This window comes from Papaver somniferum, chromosome 3 (assembly GCF_003573695.1).
Source record: "Papaver somniferum cultivar HN1 chromosome 3, ASM357369v1, whole genome shotgun sequence".
Lineage (NCBI taxonomy): Eukaryota > Viridiplantae > Streptophyta > Magnoliopsida > Ranunculales > Papaveraceae > Papaver > Papaver somniferum.
Genome location: NC_039360.1, coordinates 131,974,008 through 131,980,733, shown reverse-complemented (window position 1 = coordinate 131,980,733; position 6,726 = coordinate 131,974,008). Strand labels below are relative to the sequence as shown.

Sequence of the window (6,726 nt, the reverse complement as noted above, 5' to 3'; positions counted from 1 at the left end):
AACCTGCTACTGTTGACAACTTATGATAACATTTTCTAAACAGAACTGTCATCAGAAATTCAATTTCTTATAGTAACATAACAGTTTCTTCATAAACCTGTCATTGTTGACAAGTTACGGTAACAACATTTGCATAGAACTGTCACTGGAAACTCAAATTCTTCTGCTAAGGTAACAGTTCCTCGAAGAAACTATCATGGTATGTGAAGTTTTTAGATAAACTGTCAGCATAAGCCCTAATATATGACATATTATTAGTAAAACCGTCATCATACACCAAGCTCCAAGGTAACAGATATTCCACACCACTACCATCTCATAGAACTAGTTGTGATTTAATGTTAAATGATACCTTAAATCGGAGAGCAGACCTAGAAAAAGCACATTTATTTCTTAAACACTTCGTTGTCATTGAAATTCAAGGTTAACAAAACGATACAACAAAGGATCAGAATAAATAAAATTAATATCATTCTTTCATTAGTGAGATGAAAATCATGAACTTTAGTGTCTTCAATTTAGTAGCTTCCGCTGCCCCTCTTGTTGTAGGGTCTTGTTCACGCTTTCTTCAGAAGAATTTGCATAGTCGCAGCCATCCCAGCGAACTTCTGGAGCGCCTTCGCAATGCCTGCAAAGTACCAATTGTTAACTCGCAGTTATTGAAATGACGGAAAAGATTTGATAACGAACAATGCATTCCATGGACTCAACTATTCAAAATGCAACATAACTGAATAAAGTATCACATATTGCAAGAATTTTTATTTTCGGAAAAATCATCCAGATTAGTCCAGACCTATAAAGGCATTTGGCAAAAATGGAACAAATGAAAATGAATAAGAGACAAACAAATATCGTTCTTACTTATAAACATCGTTATAATTGCAATTTATAGAATATATGAAGGTCGAAGGATCAAACCTGATGCACATTGGAATATGGATATACCTTAATTAGAAAATATTGTCATAACATAGAAGCATACACATTTTCAGAAAATAAATAAATAAATTAAAATATGAACAAACCTGACGCCCAGGATGTTGTTCTCCGTAAAACCTTCAATTTATGTATCTAGCCTAATTCACATGAGCGCTTGGGTAACAGCATCGGACTTCAGAGCTTGTTTGGTTCGCTAACATCGTTATTCCCAATAACTCTGGCCCAAAAGGGGTTCAATTACAGGACGACTTAAGATTTCCTGCAAGAACATAATAAAGATGCAATATTAGAAAGGTTTCCCAGTCCATTCTCTATTGGACGAATAGCTCCCAAGGATTTTAACAGATCCTTCAACTGCACTTGAGTCTGCAAAGATTAACAAGCATCCTCCTTTCCCCAATTGATTCCTATATCATGGAAAATAACAAAACGAATGTGAGTGACTACCTTAATACTAATGAAATGGCCTTCTGTTGGAATTTTTCAGATTCTGAATTTTACCAGCAAAATCCCTGTGCATCTCTATTGCACCTCCATCTGAATCACGTAGAACAGAGAAACAAAAATGAAGTCTCCGTCTATTTTTTATAGACCAAGTGCAACCCAGATTACACATCAAACTTTATTGTTGACAAACAAAATTTGAACTAAGGAGTATGCAAACCGGAAGACACGGTAAGCAAAAACATTTGCAGTACGCAGATTAGAACGAGTAATACAAGGTAAACAGACCATCACCTCCTTATTTGAATTAAACGCACCCATCCTAGATGCCTGCGAAAACATTATATATAAGCAAAGATCTTAATGCTAAGCTGGAAACAAGAAAAGAAGCAAGAGACAACAGTAAGGATGTAACTATTCAAGGGTGAAGTATATGACTAGGATTGCCCTGCAGCAAGTTAAAACCCTGAGTAATTCGCTAGTAACTACAAAAAGTAGGTTTTAAGGGGTTTCAGGGTAACAAGGATTCAAGGACCTAGATATCGGACATATACTAGACATGAATCAAGTACAATAATGTTCTGGATGTAGATGGCAACGTGCACTTCATCTAGGTACTGATCCACTAATAAGGCAATAATTCACAAAATAATCAATTACGTGTGACAAAAAATGTATAATAAGCACATCCGAAGAATCAATTAACTGGCATATGTTTCACCAACTTAAAGCATGAGTCTAACTGAATGACATAAGAGTGGCAGAAATTATCTCATGATTAAGTTAAGGTCATCCGCAAATCATCACTAAATTAATCCCGAAATGTGAACCAAACCAACATACAGCATCTCGATCCCAAATCGAACAGAAGAAATTAAATGACAATCATCATCAGACCATAACAAACTCATTTTTCAACCAAATCATCAGCTAAAAATTGTGCATCATTCTTAGCCCAAATAACCCAAGCAAATCCATACATGATCAAGAGGACAACTAACATATTATACACACAGTCACACAACACAATTTGATGAAATCACACTTGATTAAAGCACTAGTAAAATGAAATACAATTATTCATGGGGTAATTTTCTAAAATTCAAAATTAGGAAGTAGATGAAAGACTTGCCCCTATCACTGATTAGAAGAAGTTTAACTAAATGACTGCTGCAGCAGTAGGGGGCGGCAAAACCATCTATATTCTTTATTCCGGCATCTTCTTTCATTTAAGATAATCTACTAATCGGCGCGCACGCGGTGGGGAATGTACCTACACCGTTATTCAGCACCCAATGTTCAGCAGATAACCAAGACATTGCGAAAAAGTTCTTTCGACACAATGTTAGAAAATTTGAGTTCTAAGTCGGCAAAATTAAGTTCAGAAGATTTCAGCCAAAGGGGGGATCGCATATCACGAGGCTCAATGATAAGGTAAAGAGACAAACAAATAAGACGAGGAATCTTCCCAAGAATACAAAAAGTGCAGTATTTTAAGTTAAAGAAAACTAACTTAGAAGTGTTCATGCCAGCATGGTAAGTTGGTTAAGAAGCAATCAGAAATATATGTAAACATGAAGAAAATACCAATTGAAGATTACACGCAAGAGGTTGTGGGTCGGTAAGGAGGAAGAAATAACAACCGCTCAACGAGTTTTCAAAGAACAAGAGAATTATCAGGTAAATGGAGTAAGTTTGCCAGAAACTCATAGCTACCCAAATTATACAACAATGATTTCATGAAGCTTATACAGAGCCCCTGCCCAAAAACAAGAAATTATTGAATGAAGTTGGACAGTTGCTTCTTCTTTTTGTTATTGGTAGTAGCGTAGTTACTTCTTGGTACCATTTGGTAAGTAACTCTTTGGTGGTATACTAATGATGCATACACTTTTAACATAAGCATAAATAACTATCCATGGTAATGATACATACAGATTTTAATTTCATCCATTCTTTCCTTTCCGATTTTCGATTTGTGACAATAACCCAAGGATCGAACCAAAAAGAGGGTCTGAAAAACTACTACACAGTATCCAATTTTGGTTCATCTCCAAATTTTAATTCCAGTTGACCAATGTACAAGGTCCTCCTGTGGTGGCTAAAGAGCGATTCCTGTCAGTCATAAACTAAGCCAGAAACAAGTAACAACAATTTCTTCCAATTTACTGCATTACCAGGTTAAATCTTATGTCGATGCTGCCATGACAGCAGTTACTAGTAATTGGGGAACCTAGTGATACATCCTAATCCTATACCAATACCAGTGTAAACACTAAATTACTCCAACATTATCAAACACTCAACGTGAAGAATATTAGTAATTAGAACCTTCTCTCCAACAAATCATCAAACACTTGAAAACACAAAATTGAATATTGAAAAATCAATTCAACTAAGCACAGCAAATCACTATTACAACAAACCCATCTCTTTAAACAATAAAACCCATATACAGAAACACCAAACCGAGTCATAGAAATGAAAGGAGAGAAAGTTATAAGTATAGAGATGTGAAGAACATTACCTAATGAAACTTCTCTGTTTTTGATCTATTTTGCGTGAGAAGGACAGTGATTTGATCGATTCAATGGCGTTTTCGAAGAAGTTTGAACTGGTGATTTATTTGTATGATTTTGGTGGAAGGAAATCTGTGAGCGATTTGATTGATCATCTTATAATTCAAAATGAGAAAAACTAATTTTGGTTTTTCATATAATTTGCTCTTTTCAAATGATTGTGCCAACAACTAGCAAATTTGATAAAACTAATTTTACAAGGTCCTAGATTTGAGAGGGTTTGACGAAAAGATCTCTACAACTAGTAGTTCAAATCAGTCAATCCTGAAGAATAGATTCTGAGGAAGAGATTTAGAGCACACAAATTCCCAGATCTAAAAGCATATGAGAAAATGAAATCTTATTTATTTTTCCCTCTTTACCCTGACCAAACCAAGGCAGAGCAGTTATACGTGTCCTCACTGTTTCCTTCTTTCTTTTTTATAACACGTGTCAAGCTAACCGCATACTACATCTAGGAACTAAAAAAATGACCCACAAACACAAAACAGACCCACTACTCGTACTCGTACTACATAATGGCCAAGGACTTAAACTGCTTGTACATCCTTCATTAGATTATATAAGGATAGCAACAGTTTTGGTTCAAAACAGTTGCTGTAGATGGAAGAGGCGGTAATTAAAAGAACTGTCATATATATGTAAATATTTTGATGACAGTTCCTATGTAGAACAGTTAACATAGCTTGAAAACCACAACAGTTTTATAACTGTTATTATAAACCAATGTAAGACAACATTTCTCAAAAAGAACTGTTATTGTATATTCATTCCGTAACAGTTTCAAAACTGTTACGATTGTTCACTAATATTTGTATCAGTTTCTTAGAAAACTGTTATCTATATAGCATATAGTATTCTTTTGTGACAGTTCACTCGTGAACTGTCATGTTTTTGGATTTTGAACTGTCACCAAAGTCCATATTTGTACTAGTGTATGAAAATCGCTTTGACGAGAAATAGTGTAACAACTGTATAACGTTCTCTAAGAATGTTTCAATGGTTGGAATGAGAGTTTATGTCAATATAACCAATGATGGATATAAGCATTGTGTGGAAACACATATGTTCATAAGTCCTATTCCTTAATTTGAAGTTTGCAAACTTTGTTGATTGAGAGAAACCGGAGGAATTGGCTTTGCCAAGTCCGCAAACTCAGTTCGCGAACTCAGCCCGCGAACTGACGGAAGTTCTTTGCCGAGAGTTTCTGCTGGGATTCCAAATTCGTTCGTGTAGCACAAGTCCGCGAACTCAGTCCGCAAACCTAGTCCGCGAACTGGCGGAAGTCTCTTTGCAGATATTTTCTGCTGAGTTTGGAAACTCCGCCGGTTGCCTTAAGTCCGCGAACTTGCTTGCGTACTTGAGTGGGTTATGATCTAAAGATGTGCTCTGAACATGAAACTTAAATTACTAAGGAATGCAGTATGCAAACCGTGGCTATAAAGTTCATGAGCCGATTCAATCGAATCGAATCATCTTTGTTTCAATTGTGTTTTATGTAGTTACATAAGATCTCATAGCAATTGAACAACTCTCTAACTAGTTCGTATTGAAGTGAATTGAACTAGGTTATGGTGAAGAAGAACAAGGTTAATATGAAATGCTCATATGGTTAACCAGTTGGTTACTATATTGAACCAACATACACGTACACGTTTGGGCACGGTTTTCACAAACCCAGTAAACGTATATTTCAAGTGTGTGTGACAAGCTAAGTTTTCGATCTAACTGTTGAGAAATATTAGCTTGAATCTAAATCAGGTTTTCATCTAATGGTGAATAATGAATGCTTAGTTACTAAGGTAACCTAGATTGCAAACCCTGATTTGAAAGGATATATAAAGGAGACATCTAGCATTGGGAAAAACTAATCCCCACACGTTTGTGTGATACTAGTACGCTCGCTAGAGTCGATTATCCTCTAACCTTTGGTTTTCTTCTCTAAAACCAGGTTAACGACTTAAAGACTTCATTGGGATTGTGAAGCCAGACCGATACTACTTTTATCGTAGTTGTGTGATGTTATCTTGCATCTTCTATCGTACGAGTACAATAATATTGATTGACTTGAGATCGTGAGAGTTCTCCGATAGGCAAGATAAAGAAGTCACAAACATCTTCGTCTCACTGTTTGTGACTCCTCGACGTCCTCTTGTTTATTGCAAGTAAGACTGTTGTGAGGTGATTGATTAATCTAGGCTGTTCTTTGGGAATATAAGACCGTATTATCAATTGGTTCATGTTCACCTTGATTTCATATCATAAGACGGAATAAAACTTTAGGGTTCTTCTGTGGGAGACAAATTTATCATTTGATAGACTTTTCTCCGTGAGACAGATTGGTTTATTGTCAAATCTGCGATTTTGGGTTGCATCAACTCTTAGTTGTGGGTGAGATCAGCTAAGGGAATCAAGTGCACAGTATCCTGCTGGGATCAGAGGCGTAGGGAGTACAATTGTACCTTGAATTAGTGGAAGACTGATTGGGGTTCAACTATAGTCCAGTTCGAAGTTATCTTGGAGTAGGCTAGTGTCTGTAGCGGCTTAATACAGTGTGTATTCAATCTGGACTAGGTCCCGGGGTTTTTCTGCATTTGCGGTTTCCTCGTTAACAAAACTTCTGGTGTCTGTGTTATTTCAATTTCCGCATTATATTGTTTTATCTTTATAATTTGAAATAATACAGGTTGTGCGTTGAAGTTTAATCAATTAGAGATCCGACCTTGTTGTTGTTGATTTCATTGATTAACACTTGGATATT

At 36.0% G+C, this 6,726-nt stretch overlaps 1 long non-coding RNA gene across 1 annotated transcript; it reads right to left on the bottom strand.

The window, feature by feature from the left end:
• Nucleotides 1-370: 370 nt before the first annotated feature.
• Nucleotides 371-4,338, bottom strand: LOC113357402. The gene is made up of 4 exons (XR_003363608.1): nucleotides 3,914-4,338; nucleotides 1,444-1,716; nucleotides 1,029-1,349; nucleotides 371-628 (listed from the first exon to the last, which is right to left on the bottom strand). It is a non-coding gene; the product is annotated as an uncharacterized LOC113357402 (long non-coding RNA).
• Nucleotides 4,339-6,726: the final 2,388 nt, after the last annotated feature.